The 21,265-nt window shown below is 49.9% G+C and overlaps 1 protein-coding gene across 7 annotated transcripts in view; it reads right to left on the reverse strand.

Annotated features, from left to right (window-relative positions):
* Positions 1–21,265, reverse strand: part of TLK1 (tousled like kinase 1) — an 877,117-nt gene that overhangs the window by 558,476 nt on the left and 297,376 nt on the right. The window lies entirely within an intron of this gene.

Raw genomic sequence — 21,265 nt, forward strand, 5'->3', positions numbered from 1 at the left:
AGGTTCAGGTAAGTAGCAAATCTCCCCATACAGCAGCACAAGGGGGCTGGGTGCAGGTTTCAAATTCTGAGTCTGGCGCCAATGTTATCCAATGAAGAAAGGGTGTAATCTTAGAAATGCTGCTCACAGGTGAGTACAGGAGGGGACCACAAAGCAGCACCAAACTCACACCCTGGGGAGGGCACACCTCCTATTTTTACTTGGTTTTCCTGCCGCTTCTCCTGCCAAAAATGAGCGTTTGAACCAGGGGCTGCCATCTGCTGCTAACAGCAGAGGCTCGGGTTGCATTGCAAAGGCGGCAAGGCATTTGAAGCTTCCCTCTCGAGCACCGTGCCCATCAGGGGGGGGGGGGGGGGGGGGGGGGTGACACCTCTGCACATGATGGGAGTGGTTTCTGGCGTCCGAGAGCAGGGGCTCTCGATCCAGGGGTCCAGAAATATGTTTGGTGGTGACAGGCGGCCTAAATCCAGTCCAGGACCACACCAGGGTTAATATGTTTTTAGGGGGCACCCCTGAGGTGCCCTCTGGGTACATGTTTTAATAAATCCCACACTGGCATCAGTGTGGGTTTACTGAGATAAGTTGTTCTGTACCAAACCCTCCTGGGCTCAGTAAAGCCATTGTGGTGCTGGGGAGCTAGAAGAGAACTTAAAGATGTCGTAACAAGGGAGGAGACCAGGCAAGACGTGTCTCCTCTAGGGTCAGCATGGGAGCCATGATTCCTAGCCCAAAAGGACTGATGTGTGATCCTCCGCAGTGGTGGACCAGAGCGAGGGGGCCAAGAGTGTACACACGTGGCTTCACAGGTTTGTGACCACTGCACAGGCTGAGGCCAAGAAAGGTAGCTGCAGCTTTGGGTTTTGGAGGAAAAGGCCATTTGCAGCACCCTGTTATAGTGCATGCTTCCAGCCCTCCAGCACATCTACTCATCTGCTCTGGCGCAGCTACAGTGGGTTCCCTCTGGGAAGCAGCCCAACCCAAGAGTGGAGGAGAGACAGGCGGGCCTCCACCACGGCTGAGGTGCCCCCCAGTAGAGCCAGCTTAAGTGGAGAGGGACCGGAAGACAGCAGAGACCTTCCTGGGCGCCCTGGAGAAGGCAGCAATCCCGACAAGGTGTGATAGGCCTTGGTGAGGCAAAGCAAAGTCCACGAGCCTCGTCCCCCAAGGAGAGTGAGAGATGCCCTCAAAGAGCACTGTGCCTGAGAACTCAGAAAGGCACAGATCGGTTACCTCCAACCCTCTGAGAACAGCGGTTAACAGACCCAAGGCCCCACCCACCCCCCAGTACACCTCTATTAAGGACATGCTTAAAAAAGCAGACCACCTTCATCCACAGAGGGTCGACCCCAAAGCAGCAACACAGAGGTGAGCAGAAAGCCAGGACTCTCAGGCCCCTGTGATCAGAACAGACATCCAAATCCTGCTGGCCAACTTCTGGAGCGATATTGCTTCACTGAGACAGATTCACTAGGACAGTTTCGAACCTTGACCAATCTATAAGGCAAGCTGACATGCATTGGACAATATTGACCGCACAGCTCGCATAGAAAAGCTTGAAAGACACCAAGAGCAGCTGTAAGACCATATTGACGACCTTGAAAGCCGTTCTAGGCAGAATAATGTCAGCATCCGAGGCATCACAGCAAAGATGCCCCGCATGCCCCAGGCGGAGCTCTGAGCCCATGTCCAGGCCCTTTTTGCTCACTTACTGCAGTTGCCAGATGACAAGACAGTTCTTGTCAATCGCATACACAGAGTGTTCTCAACACTGCAACAAAAGAACCTTCCTCCAGATACTCTTACAAAAGTACACCATTTCCACCAGAAAGAATAAATAATGCAAGCAGCGCGACGGCAGGAGCTGGTCGTGTTTTGAGGAGATAACATCACTATTTACCAGGACATCTGTGCCTACACCCAAGCTCAACGGAGAGAAATTAGAGATGTTACCCAATATCTGCAGGCCTTCCCCCTCTGCCTTTGAGTTACCACGCCAACAGGGTTGTGGCTCGCACTCGAACAGAAGCTCCCAAGGCCCTGGGGATACCCCCTCTTTCAGATACTGAAGCCAGACTAAGCTTGAAGGGCCTGGCACTTTTGGATGGAGAGGGGGTGCTTCCAGTCTACACGCTCATCTAGTAAGAAAGCTCGCAAGCAGAGATGCAGCACAGACAAAGAACTCTGCTTGGTTTCCTCAGACGGCGCCCCGCCTTGAGTTACTTGTATGAGCTGGCGGCCTAAAAGCTACCATTGCCCTGGCTTACCCAACAGGCAGAGGACTGCATTTCAGTAGGCAATCGTTTCACTTATCAATCCAGAGTATACTTAAGATACAAAGGAGGAGGGAGGAGCCTAACTAGCGATCAAGATGGCCGATCTCCCTCGCCATGATCCTGTGAATTATCCTGTTCCCCAACCCCACTCCCCGGTGTTGGAATAGAAGAGATCGCCGCCAAGCCTCGAACGAGTCGTCTCCGATGTCCTGGGGCAAAGATATCCCGAAGAACATATTGGGGCCTACTCCTGAGACCTGACCGGGACCTGTGGTTGTCGGCCAACCGACTGAGTGCAACAACATTGGCCGCGGAGGACCGGAAGTTACAGACGCCCTCCGATACAATCTTGAAAATTGGCCCCAATGTACAGAATTGTCAGTGTGAGACACTGTGGTGGCCCCTAGACAGAGGGGTTTGCTGGATGTATTCTACTGTGCCACTCGGCTGAGGTTGGACCTTTGGAAACGAGCGACTGTGTTGTGGCGCGACGGAAACTGGGGTGCTCTGAGTCTGCCCTTCGCGCTCTTCGAAGCCCACAGAATTGTGGACGAGGGCTATCTAGACCGCTTGAGTCACTTGGGCCGGAGTGCGGAGTTGGTGGCCTATAGGAGTAGTGTTGAGTGATTAGACACAGCGGCGAAGGCCCGGTTGATTGATTCGACGTGCATCGCCTATGATAAACTGGTGTGAGCCGGCAATAACGTGTGTGAGTCCTGATGGCGACGAAATCGGACCAAGATAAGACCTTGCCGCGTTCCTCCAGAACATCCAGAAACGTGCAATCCAACACGCTGGAGCGCTACGCCCTACCAAAAGGATCACCAGCGAATTCGAAAAAAGCACCAGTGGCGGTGAATAGAGGAGTCCCTTCGACGACGGCTCCTACTTTATTGGATCTCATGGTGGCCATCACTGGAGTCCAGACTACATTGGGACAGAAGATGGAGGCCCTCGACCACAAAATTGACACTGACCATCGAGGTTGGACTAATAAGAGCAGATCTCAATAAGGCGAGTGAGAAGGTGAAATCAGTGGAGGTCAAAACTGCTAGCCTCGTCTATGATGTGAATCTACTGCAACAGGAGGTGAGGGACCTCAAGACAATGAGGGCCCAGACGGATCGGAAGTTGGATGAATTCGAAGGTAGAGCACGGCGCAATGATATTCGCATTTTGGGGTGCCTGAGAGGTCCGAGGGTCCAACGCCAGACCTGTCCATTAAAAACATTGTACTCAATCACCTACAGCCTAATGGCCTCAGTAACGTTTTCACGATCGAACGTGCCCATAGAGTTCCGGGAGGTAGGCCCCGACCGGGGGCGGCCCCTCGCAAGAGTTCTTAACTTTCGTGACCGTGATGCGATATTGCATCACCATTCTGGGGCCCCGTTAAAATTTGAAAATGTGGCACTATCCTTGTATCCAGACTTCACTCAAACGGTGCAGAAGCAGCAGCAGGGATTCCTAGCGGTGAAGAGATTACGGGACAAATGCATGAAGTATGCCATGATGTTTCCAGCCCGGCTGAGAGTGGAACAAAATGGAAGGGCTGTGTTCTTTGACAATCCTGAAGTAGCAGCAGACTGGTTGGACAACACATGTGCTGCCGAAACCAAGGGCCAGAGCAACGATACATTGGAGGAGCAGTAATTGATTGACATTTGGAAAGTATTTTGTGGGAAGTGGATTGGAGCAATGATAATTTGTCTTACTGCAAGTCAGTCAGAATTGTACTGGGGAGCTATCACGAAAAGATATGGTGTGCGGGGTGGGCGGGCTTGGCTTGAGGTACTCCTCCATTTTCTACCTTTAGTTAGCTGTAGTGTAGTTTTGGGGCGACAGGCACACTGCTAGTTGGGGATGGGCACAAGCTGCAGGCAGGGGTGCAGGGTGGGGGGGTGGAGAAATGGGATGTTTGGGGGGTTTGAAACTTCGTATTTATGTAAATTGATTGCACATTGTGATTTCGTTTGAAGTTTGTTTTTGTTGTGTTTCACAAGCATCGGGGGACTTAGACAAGAGTTACCACCAAAATGACTTCTAGTAAACAGGATTTGGGGATTACCGCACTCAGCTGGAATGTCAATGGACTGGCTGATAAGATAAAGCTAGGAATGGTCAACCAACTGATTAGGAGACACGCACCCAATGTAATACTGTTAGCACTGTTGCAAGAGACGCATCTCGTTGGGAACCGTTGTATGGCGTTGCATAGGGGAGGGTATAAAATGGTGGCACACGCCGGATTCACCTCGGGATCCAGAGGGGTGGGGATATTAATGAGAAATTCCTTCCCACTGACGATCCAAGCTACTGGGGCAGATAGCCGTGGCAGATATGTTGGGCTCTCTGGGTTGTGGGTGGGAAGAATGGTGACTATTGTCTGTGTATGTCCCGCCAGCCCTCCAGACTGAAACCTTCCGAGATCTGGCTAGAATTTTCCTGTCCCTGCCCCTCGGAACTTTGATTGTTGGGGGTTGACTTTAATGCTGTGATGAATGGTGAAGTGGATAGACTCCCTCCCCGAGTTTTGCCGTTATCCAGCCGATGGTTGATTGATTTTGTGGAAACTACTGGTTTGATTGATGGTTGGAGGCTGCGAAACCCGCTTGATGTACACTACACTCACTCCTCTGCCGCTCATGGTTCCTTCTCTAGAATAGATTATGTCCTAGTGCCAGTGTCACAGTCAGATGGAGTCAGGGAGGTGCGGCACCTAGGTACAGGGATCTCTGATCACTCACCAGTCTGGATTCACATAGAGGTGGGTCGCAGGGATGTAGGTAGGGTGGTCCCCATAAACGCATGGCAATTAAACGACCAGGTCATCAAGAAGGAAATCAGAAAGGCCACGGATTGCTACTTTAGATCTAATGTGGGGACAGTCGAGTCAAGGAGTACCCTTTGGGAGGCATATAAAGCTGTGATCCGAGGAGAGGCATTATCACTGATCCCCGGGAAGAAGAAGAAAGGTCGAGCAGAAGTGGACAGAGTAGAGGCGGAGTTGGCAGTACTGGAGGGGGAGGAGTCAATAATCGGGGCAACGGAGAGGGCAGAGGCGCAGTGCGCAGACACCCACGCTAGGATTTACGAACATGGCAATAAGGCTGGGAAGTTGATCGCATGGCTTGAAAGAGGGGAGTGGCCGATGCGACTGGTGCCGGAGTTACACATGGCGGAATTAGGCAAAATTACAGAACCGCAGGAAATCGTGGAGGAATTCTCGTCCTATTATAGTCGGGTTTACACAGCTGCGAATACGCACACAAAGACTGAGAATGCAGATATATTGCTAGATATCCAGATGCCGTCATTGTCAGAGGAAGACCGGAAATTCTTAGATTCCCCCGCCTTACGAACGATGAGGTCGCGCAGGCGATCAGGAGGGTGAAGTCCGGGAGGGCCACCGGCCGAAACGGGATCCCCGTAGAGTTATATAAACCGAATGCCAACAAATTGGCACCTTTTCTGTGTGATATGTATCTCAAAAGCAGAGAGGAAGGTCAACTTCCTTATGACCAACGTATCGCCAACATAGTGGTCATTCACAAAGAGGGTAAGCCTCGGGGGGAGTGCTCCTCCTATAGACCAATCTCGCTGCTTAATGCAGAGCCCAAAATTCTGGCAAAACTGTTGGCCACCAGACTGGTTAAGGTCATTACGACCCCGATACACTCGGACCAATCTGGTTTCATGCCCCGCCGGAATACAGCACTAAACATACGGAGACTACACAGAATTTTGGCTAGTGCTTCCTATATCCACGAGCCAGCTATTCTCTTGTCGCTAAACGCCGCTATGGCCTTTGATCGGTTCGAGTGGCCGTACTGGTTTGCTGCTCTGAGCAAAATGGGCTTTGGGGCGGGATTTGTTGGGTGGGTCCACCTCTTGTACACAAGCTCTTGCTAGAGTTGTGGTGAACAATCATAGATCTGCTGATTTCCCACTGGGACGAGGTTCGAGGCAAGGATGCCCGCTCTCCCAGTTACTGTTTGCATTGGCGCTTGAGCCGCTGGCGGCGTGGGTGCGATGGGACCGGACGATCAGAAGATTGAGATGGTCTCTGGGAGGACAAGATATCGTTATACGCAGATGATATCCTGCTCTATCTGACCACTCCCCGGGCATTATTGATTGCTTTTTTAGACATCCTTGCTATATTTGGGAGATACTTGGGCTTTGCCATTAATTGGACGAAGTCGGTTCTCTTTATCCTCAGCGGGGACCCACCCGATGTCCCAAACTCCTGTCCCCTCCAGATGGAGTCTACGGGCTTCAGATATCTGGGGATATTCATTACTATGGACCCGAAGCTGAGATATGACAATAATTTGGGGCCCCCATTGGCTCGGCTTCGCCGGGATGTTGACAAATGGAAGGAGTTGCCGCTCTCCTTGCTGGGACGAACCACGCTATTCAAAAATAACGCATTTACCCAGTTCCTGTATGCACTTCAAAACAGTATGGATACGGTGCCTCCTTCATATTTCAAGGATACAGAGTCACTCCAGAGGCAGCTCCTTTGGGAGGGAAGACCACATATTGCATTTTCCAAACTCACATTGCCCTGGTATGATGGGAGAATTGGTTTGCCTGATCTCCGCAAATATTACTGGGCCTCCCAGCTTGCGTCAATTAATCATGCAATTTATGAATCGCCCCTTGACCCCGGCTATGCAATGGACCGGGGCCAGATACCCGGACATGACTATATGAGAGCCCTCTACTCCAAACCGGGTGAATTCCCCTCATTGGACCGACTGCGCACGTGGTCCGGGTGTGGAACGCAGCTAACAGACATCTTAGGTGGGATGGGAAGATCACACTGGCTACTCCCTTGAGGAGCTCTGAAGCTCTGGGCAACTTGTGGAGATCAAGGGGCTTCGACCGGTGGGATCTTATCGGGATTTCACGGGTCAAAGATGTGTGGGGGAAAGAAAGGATCATTTAATTCGAGGCCATGAAGCACGGTTATCAGTTAAGTGAGAGCGAGAGATTTAGGTACCTCCAATTGAGACATGCTTTATTGACCAACATCCCCCGGGGTATTACACCTCCAGAGGCTTCCCAGCTGGAGGATCGAATTCTGTACAGACACCTCCCTACTAAAACCATATCTCTGATCTACAGAAAACGGATTAACCAAATGGAGGATCCGTTGGCAGTGCTCAGAGAACAATGGTGCGCAGATGGTTTAGTTATTGATGATTGGAGAAAGGCTGTGTCTTTCCCCAAAATAGTGGCTATTCCTATGAGGCTGCGACTTGTGCAGTTGAAAATCCTACACATATCCTACGTGACTGGGCCTAGATTGGTACGAATGGGTTTGGCTGAAGATGGGAGGTGTCAGAGAGGATGTGGAGAGACAGTAACATTCATGCATATACTGTGGCACTGTTCGGAAATACAGCAATATTGGGTCAAGATCCATGAGAAGTTCCGGGAGGTGTTGGGTGTGGAAGTGCGCATGGAGACTAGACTCTGTCTTTTGAATTTCTGGGAGCCCTCAGACCTCAACACACGTGAAACGATGGGTGACACTGGCATGTATGATTGCTAAACGTAACATCGTGCAATTATGGGGGTGCTGCTCAATGGATGGAAGACCTTGACTGGAATATGATTAGGGAGAGGTCAGTGTATGTGGCTAGGGGTCGTCCTAAGAAGTGGGGGAAGATGCCCCTCCTACTGTGCAAACTGAAGCTGTTGTGTTGGAATCTCCGTGATCACTTTGAAAATCCGCAATACACATTGTGTTGGTTGGTAATGTATAAGTTATTTTTTGTAATGAAGTGTACTGTCACCTGTTGCTTGTCTTTTTACCTTCGTTTAACAATAAAAAGATATTTTTTTTTTTTTAAAGAATACAAAAGGAGGAGAGGGCTCAAGTAGGTTTCGTCCACAGGAGCATGCCGGATGCCAGTGTGGGATTTAATGTAAAATGCACAACAGAGGGCATCTAAGAGATGGACCTGAAACCGAACCTACAATCTAGGTATTGTCAGACAGGCTGCCACACAGCAGACATGTTGCTGGAGACCCCTGGGTGTAGAGCCCCCTCCCCTCCGCTTAACTGGGCCTGCAACAATGCACATCCTGAGCGAGGTGCTAGGTCTCCTCCCCCAGGATGGGCAGCGGGAAGCTTAAAAAGGCATGCCACCTTTGTGAGCTTCTCCAGACCACTTGCTGTACTCAGCAACTGGCCCCCACTGGTTCTAACCCCCACCCTGGCGGGAAGACTGGCAGGAAACCCTATGAGAGGAAAGGGGTGTGCCAGCCTGTGCCAACTCCACCCCTCAGGTGGGACAGGCGAGGTGAAGCACAACTTCGGGCTCCGGCCATCTGGAGGATGGGGAGCCCTGCCCAATCAGAGATAGGCTCCTGCCCCCCTTCCGCAGGATAGGGGGTGTACTCACCGCAGGACAGGGACCTATTGGTCCCTGCCCTTCCCCTACCTGTAACGCCCCTAAATTTTTCTATTTAGGGGCACCCTGAACCTTCCTTCCTCAGATCCCGATTTCGAAACAAGAAAGAAGACCAAGAAGACCTGCCGTGCAGCTGCTAACAAGAGGTCGACACTAACTGACTTGGCCCCAGTCCTACAGGCCTGTTGATCCTTGAACCTGCTCCTTCTAAATCCCGGCGTCTCCTGCGGACAGCAACCTCGAGAACCCCGGAGGACCTGCCTGCCTTGACCCTCTTAGAGACTGGGACTCTCACGAGCAGTGATTCTTCTCAAACACCAATACCCTTGGTGCCAGCCAGGAACCGTGAATCCAGCCCCCTCGGCACCCTCTGAGCACGGCCTGTGCCAGAGTAGACAAAGACCGTGAGGACGTCCCCCCCGGCGAGTCTGACCTGGAATCCAGTGCTCAAGGACCCTCCTCCACGACCCAGACGACGCCTGCAGCCTCAGAACCAGGGACCCCCACCTCGACCAGCAGAAGGTAAGATTTCCTGACGTCAAAAGACACCCCTGTAACCCAGCCCCCCACGGCCCCCTGTGACCTACTCCGGGGTGCTTACCTATCCTCCAAGATCCCAACTTACCCCTCAAAGTGTTGGTCGCTCCTGAAGACCCTCCGTCCCCGTGCCTGCAGCCTTTGTCCACTTTCCAAGATTTCCACTGAATAACATTAAGCGCCCGACGGCTCAAAAGCACCCAGCACCCAGCCGCCAGAGTGCCCCTGGCAGTGCAACTTTGTCCTAACCTGCTTCCCTTCCCCATTTGCCCTGAGCAAGTGACCAGGAGCCCAGTTCCCACAGCCGCGTGGCATGCTTGCCAGCAGCCACCAACCGAAGGCTCCCCTGCCTCTCATTGGATAACATTGGGCCTAACTACCTCTGCACCCAGCTGTCCCTGTGCCGCTGAAAGTGTACCAACTGTACCTACCTGACCCTGGGAGACCCCCGAGTCTATGCCCGGAACCTTAACTCTGCCAGTCGAGTATTTACCTAAAAGCTGATGGCTCACTCTTCTGCCACAGGCTAACATTGACTGGTTTTACTTGGAAATTCTTCAGTGTGGAGTTTTGGGACTTTAAAATATTCATCTAAAATCAACCGAACAAAAAATTCCGATGTACTCACCTGTTATCAGGGGATACCTCAGTGCTGCATCTTGTAGCTCAGTACAGACCCTGAAAAGTAATTTCAACCGTACTTAGAAGTAATTTGAATTTCCTTGAATAGGATATCATTGCCTGCTTTTTGCTGAAAAAGTTTCAAAGTGTCTATTTTTGAAACTTAGAAATATTCTTAAAAAATCGTGCCAACGATAAAAACGTAATTACTTGCCTGTTTGCGATAGATGTCCCAGTGCTGAACCTTGGAGCCCAGCACTGGATTACAAAAGTAACGCAAACATACTTTACCTGCAAACTGAATTTCCTTCCATAGGATAACATTGGTAATTTTGCCTAGTTAATTTTTCAAGTGTCAACTTTTAAAATACAATAATATTCATTAAAAATCACTACTGTAACCAAAACGTTTTGACTTAACTATTTACAGCACATGTCCCGGGACTGAATCTAGGATCCAGTACTATGGTTAGAAAAGTAATCTACAAAGTAACTAATTGCATTTAACTAGAAATTCCCATTGAGCTCAATGTTGCATTGTGTTTGAAATTGTGTTGCCTATTGCAGCAAACTAACTATTGTATTCAAAAAGTCTATTGCCTATCTGAAAAGTATTTAACTAAAGTAATCCATTCTGAGAAAGTATATTTTGATACCTTGTTGGTTCTAATATAAAACTATATATTTTGATACAAAACAATTGCTGACTGAGTGTGTACAACAAATGCTTTACACTGTCCTCTGATACTGCCATACTGCTCGACCAAGCTACCACTTTAGAGAGTAAGGTTATATATAACTTTAGCCTCTGCCAAGCCTCTGGGGACTGTGGTCTCTGTACACACTGTACCTTACTTTGATCCAGTAAATACAGAGTCACTTTCTTACACTTGAATAACTGAAACTTTGAGAAAGGAGAGATGTTGTCCATTCTCTAGGTAAGCAGTCACAGCAGCTGGATGGAGCCGCACAGAAATGAATGCCAGTGCATAAGTTGGTCGATGCAGACAATATTCAGCACTCTAGCTGTGAGCATGTTAATGTTTTGAATGACAGTGGACAAATGGTTTCCATTTGGTCGTGTAGCATGGGCAGGTAGTGGGTCTGCGTGCTTCCTTCTGGATGGCCGTACATTTGGGAGGTAATCGGAGATACCCAAATTCTAAGACTTCGGGAGCCACATTGCACGGTTGAGGGACTTTGACACCTGGTGTCGTATTTCTCCATGGCTCTGTATGAGAAGGCCCAACCTGATCTGGAGTCTGTGGGGCAAAACAGAGTTCCATAAGTATTGGTTGGCAGGTCCAAGTGGGCGCCACAAGAATGAGTGAGGAATGTCTGCCGTAACCTCCGAACCACAAATTGAAGCAAGGAGAGAGGATGAAAAGAGTAGGCAAAAATCCTGGACCAGTTCACCCATAGTGCATTGCCTTTGGACTGTCGCAACCTGGATGCAAAGTTTGGGCATTTTGTGTTTTCTATGGTTGGCAATAGGTCTATTTGGGGAAAACTCCATCTCTGGAATTACTGATGGAGGACTTGCGTCTGGAGTTTCTACTCTTGGAATTGTTGCCACATTCTACTGAGAAGATTGGCAAAGTTGTTGTCCACCCCTAGGGGGTCCTCTTAAAGTAGGTAGAATTTATGGCATATCACACACCACCAGATGTGCTGGGTGAACTGAAAGAGCTGTGAAGACCAGGTCTCTCCTGTTTGACAGGAAAACATGGCTGTGATTTGTCCATGTAGAGGAAGACTTTGCCCACTAGATGGGGGAAGTAAAGCTTTCAATGGAAGGCAAACTACTAGGGGTTCTAAATAATTAACCTGAAGGCCCTGGTGTTTGAGTTCCCAATGGCCTTGGACAATCTAAATTTGCAAATATGCTCCTCATACCAATAGGGACGTGACCATTGTGATGGTCTCCTGTGATACCGAGTTGAGAAAAGGCCACCCCTGCAACAGGTTTTTGGTGTTCCACCACAGGAGAGAGGGACAAGTATGGCAGCAAACCAACTGTTGCAAGTGTGTTCTTGCCTGAGGCACTATTGCAATACAGAAGGCCATCATGCCTAGTAGGCACGTAGCTGTAGGATTAGTTACTTACCTGTAATCCTAGTTCTCTTCCAGGGGTATCCTCATCAAAGTCATAAGCATTAGAATATTCCCGCCCATGCGCGGGACCCCGGAAACAATATATCATATGTGCCCCACATATACATATACATATATATATAAATATATATATATAAAAATAAGCAATCGCAGCCAAATAAAACAGTAGAGCTGGAATATGCTGTGAAGAATTTCCACCATACATGTGTATTAGCATTAGAAACATGATAAACAACACAAATGCTTGTTTAGAAACTGTTTTAATGCTTAGAAAACAGCAGAAATTCTTATAAGACACTGTAAGCATATACAGCTCCCAGGCTGCATTGCAAATACCCAGTCTAAAAAGACTGAAAAGCTAACCCTGTGGCTGCATGTACCAAAACTGACGCTGTGCCTTTAAGGCACCTCTGCCCCTAGCTTCCCATCATGCCTCAGGGGTTACAGTTAGGTCAGTTGTTCTTTTCGGAGACTGAAAACAAAACCATGGTAATAACAGGTTAAAACATCTCCTACTTCATAAACAAAGTCCTTTGCCCGGGGAGGCGGGAGGGTTGCTTATGACTTTGATGAGGATACCCCTGGAAGAGAACTAGGATTACAGGTAAGTAACTAATCCTTCTCTTCCAGGGGATCCTCATCAATAGTCATAAGCATTAGAATAGAGTAGCGAGCCTCACCTCATCCCTGCGGGCAAAGGAATCAACAGGTAACATTCACATTCGTAGGCCCAAACAGTAGGCCTTATACTACCCAAATAGGTTTCTCAAGGAGGCTTGCCCTACTTGAGAATCCGCTCTGGAATCAGACTCTAGGCAATAATGCCTTGTAAAGGTATGGACTGATTTCCATGTCGCAGCCTTGCAAATTTCTGACATGGGAATGTCATGTAAAAACGCTGTTGTGGCTGCCTTCCCTCTAGTGGAATGAGCTTTGGGTGATTGTAACAAAGGTTTGCCAGCCAGCTGGTATGCTAGTTTGATACATGAGACAATCCATCTGGAGATGGACCTCTTGGCTGCCGCAAACCCGGTCCTCATTGACCCATAATTGACAAAGAGTTGGTCTGTCTTTCTGGTGCCCTTTGTTCTTTCTAGGTAAAACTTTAGCACCCGTTTAAGATCTAACGAGTGCAACGACCTCTCAGCTGGGGTCGATGGGTTAGGAAAGAACGAAGGAAGGGTAATCGTTTGGTTTATATGAAAATCCGATACCACTTTTGGAAGGAAAGAGGGGTGAGCTCTCATTACCACTCTGTTGTGGTGAAACACCGTGTAGGGTTCCTTGGTGCAGAGTGCTTGAATCTCGCTAACCCTGCGAGCAGAGGTTATTGCCACCAAGAAGGCCGCCTTCCAAGTGAGATGCTGCAAGGAGGCCTTGTGTATAGGTTCAAACGGTGCAGACATCAGCCTGGAGAGAACCAGGTTCAACTCCCAGGGAGGAGAAGGATTTCTCACAGGGGGATAGACCTTCTTCAATCCCTGAAGGAAATCCTTAACCACTGGGACCTGAAAAAACGACGTTTGTGTAGGTGATTTTCTGTACGCTACTATGGCAGATAGGTGAACCCTGATAGAAGCGTATTTCAACCCTGATGTCGCTAGGTAAAGGAGGTAAGGGAGGACTACCTCTTCTTGTCCTGTGGTGGGATCAAAGCCATGGTCCCTACACCAAATGAAAAATCTCTTCCACTTGAATGCATAAGACGCCCTAGTGGAAGGCCTCTTTGCCTCTTTTAAAATATTCATACATTCTGGAGGCAGATTTAAGTGTCCGTATTGCAAGACCTCAGGAGCCATGCAGTCAGGTTCAGTGACGGGAGGTTGGGATGCAGGATCCTCCCGTTCATTTTGCTCAACAGGTCTGGTCTGCATGGCAGACGTCTGTGTGGACACAGCGACAGATGTAATAGGTCTGGATACCACCATTGTCGCGGCCAATCCGGAGCAACTAGGATCATGTCCATGCTCGATCTGATGAGCTTGGCCACCACCTTCGGAATCAGAGCCAGAGGAGGAAACGCATAGGCGAACATTCCTGTCCACTCCAGCAGGAGAGCGTTCCCTTGTGTCCCTGGTCGGTGGAACCTGGACGCGAAGGCGTGGCATTTGGCGTTTTCGTCGTCCGCGAATAAATCTATGTCTGGATGGCCCCAGCAACGGAAGAGTTCTTCGACTACTTCGTCGTTTAGCACCCAGTCTGGCTGATCTTCGAAGTGCCTGCTGAGTGCGTCCGCCTTTGTGTTTAGCTCGCCTGGAAGGTGTACTGCCACCACCGACAGTCCCCGAGCCAGAAGCCAGTGCCATATGGCTTGGGCCTCCTGAGACAGAGGGCGAGACCGTGTTCCTCCCTGCTTGTTCAGATAGAACATTGTTGTAGTGTTGTCCGTCTGAACCAAGATCTTGTCCGTTGTGATTGCTGGAAGGAACGCTTTGAGCGCCAGATGTACTGCTCGAAGTTCCAGCATGTTGATATGGTAAGTCTGAAGGTTGGTCGACCAGCGACCCTGAATCTGAAGACGACCCATGTGAGCACCCCAACCTTCCAGAGATGCGTCCGTTATCACAGACATCGAAGGAAGAGGCTGCTGAAAAGGGACTCCCTGCAAGACATTCCGAGGGCGAGTCCACCACTGTATTGAGGATAGTGCTGCTTGAGATAGGATGATTCGATCCTCCCAATCTCCAGTCGCTTGGTCCCACTGGTCTTCCACAGACTCTTGAAGAGGACGCATCCTCAACCTGGCGTTTGGAATTAGGAAGATGCAGGACGCCATGGAGCCCAGTAGAGACGCTACTTCTCGCACCTTTGGACGAGGAGACTGAAGTAACTTTCTGCATTTCTGCCCCATGGAAGATAGTCTCTCCTGCGAAGGAAACGCTCTTCCTAAATTTGTGTCTAGGACCGCTCCCAGATAGTGGATGGTTTGCGTGGGATGCAGGACTGACTTTTCTGTGTTCACGTGGAGCCCAAGCCTGTGTAGTTGTTGAAGACACAGACGACAGTCTTTGGTGGCTTGATGAGGGGACTGGCTCTTCAGGAGCCAGTCGTCCAGATATGGGTACACAAACAGACCTTTTTTGTGTAGACATGCCGCTACCACTGCCATGCACTTGGTGAACACCCTTGGTGCGGATTTCAGACCGAACGGAAGTACTTTGTACTGGTAATGCTTGTTCCCTACCAGAAACCTCAAGTACTTCCGATGACCTGGTGTGATAGGAATGTGGAAGTACGCGTCCTGTAAATCCACCGAACACATCCAATCTCCACTTTGTAGATGAGGACATATCTGATGAAGTGCCAGCATGCGAAACTTCTCTTTGACCACCACTTTGTTGAGGGACCGAAGATCTAGAATCGGTCTGAACTTGTCCTCTTGGTCTCTTTTGGGGACTAGAAAATACCTTGAGTACACTCCTCTCCCCCTTTGGGATGGGGGTACCTCTTCGATTGCGTTTTTCTGCAAGAGGACGCTCACCTCCCTTTTGAGGAGGTTTAGATGGTACGAGCGAGTCTTTTTTGGAGGAATCGGTTGTGGTCTCTTCCGGAAACGTAGCGCATATCCATTGCGCAGTATATTCAGCACCCACTGATCTTTTGTGATGCTGACCCACTCTTCCAGGTGTTGCGAAGCACTTCCTCCCACTGGAGTGGGTAACGGCGCCAGAGGAAGCCACTGCTCAGGCCTTGCCTCCTCTGGGCGTGGCAGAGGACTGATGATGTCCGCCTCTGCCTCTGCCTGATTTTCCTCCTCTGTATTGTGTCTTCCCTTGTGGCTTGTTCTGAGACCATTGAGGGGTTTGAACCCTCTGTTGGCCTCCCCGGTTCTTGTTGGTCTTGAAGCGTCGCTTGAACGGCTCTTTCCTCTTTTCCAGACCAACCGCCTTCACCGTGTCCAATTCGGTTTTCATGCGGGTCATTTCCTGATCGGCATGCTCCCCAAAGAGTGAAGATCCTGAGAAGGGCAGATTGAGGATGCGTTGCTGGGCATCTGGTTTGAGACCCGTCAACCGCAACCAAGAAGATCTTCTTGCGCAAACCCCATGCGAGTAGGCATGTCCTGCTAGGAGTGCGTTATCTGCGGACGAACTGATCATTTGGTTTGCCACCAAACAGCCCTCCGTCACTGTTTCCTCAAAGTCCTTCTGGTCCTCCTTGGGCAATTTCTCTTTGAATCGTTCCATGGAGTCCCACAGTGCTCTATCATATCTGCCGAGAAGTGCTGAGGCACTAGAGACTTTCAGTGATGAAGCTGCTGTGCTGCACACTCTGCGTCCCCAAGAATCTTGGGTCTTGCTGTCCTTGTCAGGAGGAACTGAAGAAGAGGGTGCGACTGCGTGATTCTTCCTAGCTGAGGCTACGATAACCGAGTCCGCCGCAGGCTCCCCTTTAACAAAGATTGGATCCGAGTCGGCCGGCCTATACTTTTTCTGGATACGCGCCGGAACCGCTCTGATTGCCGCTGGCGTGAGGAAGACCTCCTTGATTGGGTCCATTATCCCTGGAACCAATGGGAGCAAAGGCCGTGAATATGATTTGTGCCGAAGGGTCTCAAAAATTACAGTAGTGGAAACTTCTGGAACAGCCATTTCTATTTGAAGTTTTTGAGCGCCCCTTTGAAGAACGTCTAGGTATGTGTTGACGTCGTCAAGCGGGGAAGCTCTGGAGTGAGGGCTGTCTGCCAGCGTTGGGGAGTAATCCCTTTTAGAAGATCTTGAAGAGGATGAGGAGGAGGTTGATGGTGTTCTCCTTCTCCTGTGGTGAGATTTTACCTTCCTCATTGGCGATCTTCTCGGTCGGTCTTCCCTTCGAGGAGAACGTGATTCTCTCCGACGCTCCCTTCGTGGAGATCTCGACCTCTCAGTTCGTTTCTCCCTTCTCGGCGTTTGAGATCTGGGATGCTCTCTCCGCGGTGATCGGGAGACCCTGGGGGTATGTGACCTTTCCGCTCTCCTCTCCCGAGAGCGTGATTGGTGCCTGATAGGACTCTGTCTGTCTGCCTCTTCTACCAGTCTCTGAAGAGGTGACCTGTGGAGTGGGCTTACATATCTGTGCAGCCTCTCCGTCGCTCCAGAATCCTTCCACGTGTGCAAAGGAGCATACCATCTTGGCGAGAGTGTTATCTTTCGCTGGGGCAACGGACTTCTACTCCTGGAACTGGACCTCGATGAGCTAGAGGCCCTTGAGGAGGAATGGTGAGAAGCCGATTGGGTCACCAAAATAGTCGAAGGCACTGAAGGGGATTTTCGTCTCACCGGTGTTGGCGGACGTCTTAGAAGTCTTTCCCTTGACGTTGGACGCCTCTGCGGCGTCGACGGAGTGATAATCTTCGACGTCGAACGCCTCGATGACGACCTGTGTTCTCTCGACGTCGACCTGTGATGTCGAGCCGCTGACGGTGTCTTTTCCCTCGACGTCGAACAGCGTCGTCCCGCCTTCGACGGAGGTCTCGACGTCGAACGGCGTTGCCCTGCCGTCGACGGAGGTCTCGACGTCGAGCGGCGTTGCCCTGCCGTCGACGGAGGTCTCGACGTCGAACGGCGTTGCCCTGCCGTCGACGGAGGTCTCGACGTCGGCCGACGTTGGTCTGTCGGCGACGGAGATGGCCTTCGACGTCCTGTCGTCGACGAAGCCCTTGATGTCGATCTGGCATGTGGCGACGGCGGAGGATCGGACATCCTCGACGTCGAGCGCCGACACGTCTTCGACGATGATCCCTTCCTCGACGACGATCGTCCGAGGGGGCTCTTGCTCCTCGACGCCGAGCGCCTCCGTGGAGACTTCGGCGGAGGTGTCACACTCTTCGAAGCCTGTCGACGTTGGGACGACGGCGAGTGTATTCTGTCTCTCGACGCCGACCGTCGCCTGGTTGACGGCGGCGGAGTTGACTTACGTCTTGACGTCGATCTTCTCGTCGACGGAGATCTCGTGGCTTCTCTCGACGCCGATCGTCGCCTAGTTGACGACGGCGGAGCTTTCTTCGTCGTCGGTGATTTTCTTTTCGACGACGATTTCCTCGTCGACGCCGGTCCCGACGTCGACGGAGCTTTATCTTTCGATTTTTCCATCAGATGTTGTTTTTTCAGCGCCGAGCCCGGCGCTGAGGTCGATGGACGCTCTGACTTGCCTTTAGAGGGAGTTCTGGGTCTCTTTGAACTCTTCCTCTCTGTAGATCTTCCCCTCATGGATCTTTGGGCCAAACCATAGAGCCTGTTCCTCTCCCTGTCTTTTAAAGTTCTGTCAGACAGGTTTTGACAATGAGAACAGTCCTTTGGATCATGATCTTCTGGCAAGCATAAAATACAGACCTCATGAGAGTCCGTTTTTGCCTTCTTGTGGCCACAAGAAGGGCAATCATCGAATAATGAAGGCATCCTGACAGGAAAAACCTCACAAAAATTCGACTGTTAAGCAGTTATTTACTTGACCCTGATGTAAAAAGTCAAAGTAAATCAAAAAAATGTTCTTTAGAAGCTTTTCTGACTGAAAAAGGCAGAAAAACTGTGGAGCTGTGTATCCAGGGTCCTTCCTGAAGGAGCCGGAAAGAACAACTGACCTAACTGTAACCCCTGAGGCATGATGGGAAGCTAGGGGCAGAGGTGCCTTAAAGGCACAGCGTCAGTTTTGGTACATGCAGCCACAGGGTTAGCTTTTCAGTCTTTTTAGACTGGGTATTTGCAATGCAGCCTGGGAGCTGTATATGCTTACAGTGTCTTATAAGAATTTCTGCTGTTTTCTAAGCATTAAAACAGTTTCTAAACAAGCATTTGTGTTGTTTATCATGTTTCTAATGCTAATACACATGTATGGTGGAAATTCTTCACAGCATATTCCAGCTCTACTGTTTTATTTGGCTGCGATTGCTTATTTTTATATATATATATTTATATATATATGTATATGTATATGTGGGGCACATATGATATATTGTTTCCGGGGTCCCGCGCATGGGCGGGAATATTCTAATGCTTATGACTATTGATGAGGATCCCCTGGAAGAGAACTGGCTGTGACCTGGTGGTCTGGTTGAAAGTGCAGAAGGAGTGTCTGAAAAGACTGCATTTTGATCGCTTTTTGAGTGGAGGTTTGTTCCTAAGTAAGGACTAATTTGTTGGGGTTGGAGGTGGGATTTTGTGACATTGATAGTCAACCCCAAATTGTGTAGAAGATGCATCGTGGTCGGAGTGTGTCTGCGGCGTAGTTGGTGGGTAAACTCTTAATGAGCCAGTGGTCCAGATAAGGGAAGACGTGAATGCCCTGCCGATGCAGGTGTGCAGATACTATTGCAAGGCACTTTGTAAACGCTCTGGGATCTGTAGTGGCCCATAAGGAGACTACCTAGTACTGCTGATGCGCTAAGTGAATTGGTATGAGAAGGTTTCCACCCTTCAGGTCGAGAGTTATCATGAAGTAGCCTTTCTGTAGAAGAGATATGTCATCCTGAATGGTGACCATATGAAAATGTTCTGAGTAGATTGAGGCACGTTAGGTCGAGAAAGGGCCTGAAGGAGCCATCTTTCTTAGGAACTACAAAATACAAGGAGTAGACTCATGAGCCTTGCTGTTTGATGGTACCTTTGTGAAGAAGCAATTATACCTCTTTGAGCAGTTTTATGTGCTCTATTGAAAGTCTGTTTGTGGGGTGGCGTTGTGGGAGGTTTGTCAGTTTGCCCCAGACAGTGACCATGCTGTATGATGTGCAGCACCCACCGGTCTGAGGTGGTGGTCTGCCAAGTAAAGAAGAACTATTGCAAACGTCCCGAGACAAGTGTTATGAGATCGAGGATAGGATGGGGAAGTCAGGGTTTGGTGACTGTGGCAGGGGTTGCTTTTGGGGTGGGAACCTTGCCACTACCTCTGGAGTTATTAGCCCTATAGATGCCTCCGACAAAAACAACTACCTTTGAGTGACAGGGCCTGTGGGCAAGTGAACACTGTGGAAGTTCCAGAGGAAGTTTGTTTCGAGCCTCCACGGAAGGGAGTGCGGCAAAAAGAACAGCTGAAAGAGTTTCAAGTGCAACCATGGCCTTTGCTGTCCCAGTATCCTTTTTCAGCTTTTCAAGGATTTGATCCACTTAGGGCCGAAAAGATGTTGTCCATCAAAAGAACTGATCAGCAAGTTCTTCAGGACCTCAGGTTTGAACCCGGATATGCACAGCAATGCATAGCGTCTGAGAAGAAGGCTCAAGTTGATTCCAGCGCAGCAGTGTCAGTGGCATCAAGGGCACATAGTGTGGTGGTGTTCAAAATTAATTTTCCTTTAGAAACTAACTCATGCCCTCGTTTCCTGTATTCCTCAGGAAGCACCAAAAAGAGCTCCTCCATTTCATCCCAAGAGCCATTGTCATAGCTGCCCCAGTGGCCTACAGAATTGGCAACACACCACTGTGTAGCGGACTGCACTGCCACTCTTTTCTCCACAACGTCTAGCCTTTTACTTTCTCTAACGGGTGGGTTGAGTGGGGGGAGGGAGGGCGGGAGTGGGCTGGGGTGTATCTTCAGTTGTTTGGGAGTTAGCCCTCTTCTGCGCCATATGCACCACTAGAGAGTCTAGTCGACGCTGTCCTTGAAAATAAGGAGGATCTGATGGGCATGCCTTATACTTTATCAACTCCGAGAGCTACCGAGCACGGACTAGGGTCCTGGGAAATGTCAGCTCTGTGACATAACATACCTTTGAGCTTAGGGTGGTATTGTTTAGTGTGTTGTGCGGATGAGAGGGTCTCAAATAGGCCATCCTCTTCTATCTGATCTGAATGGAGGGGAACTTTATGGTAGGGCCCAGCTCTGGCGAGGTGCTCCTGATATGTAGAATAATCATCTAGGGGGAATTTTCAACCAGAGTAAAGATCCAGGTCGGTGTCTGCTGGAGGATCAGCATTAGGAGTGTACAAGGGGTCTGGTTGTGGGGAAACTGGAGTAGGGCTCACCCTCATTGAACGGAAGTGGTGATCTCTGTGGATAGTAAGAAAGAGTCCCCATTTGAGGCATGAGGGAAAGGAGAGTCCTGCTTGGCCAGTGTTGGTGGGGAAGCAAGTAGAGGGTTGGTGACCTTGCCATCTTTTTCCTGTGTTTAGGAGCTGGGGCTTCATCCAGAGCTTCCTGGAAAGAAAGCTTCAGGTCAGCAGGAAATGATCCTGCCCATCTGAGAATTGATTGCCAAATGTGTCTATTGAGCATCAATCTCCTCAAGAAGCCGATTGAGGAGTGTCTCGACTGGTTCGTCAACGAACGTGGTGGTAATCTACTTTGGTGCTGAAGGCTTCTGCACCAATGTTGGTTTTCGTT

This window comes from Lissotriton vulgaris, chromosome 2_1 (genome assembly GCF_964263255.1).
Source record: "Lissotriton vulgaris chromosome 2_1, aLisVul1.2, whole genome shotgun sequence".
NCBI classification, from domain to species: Eukaryota; Metazoa; Chordata; class Amphibia; order Caudata; family Salamandridae; genus Lissotriton; species Lissotriton vulgaris.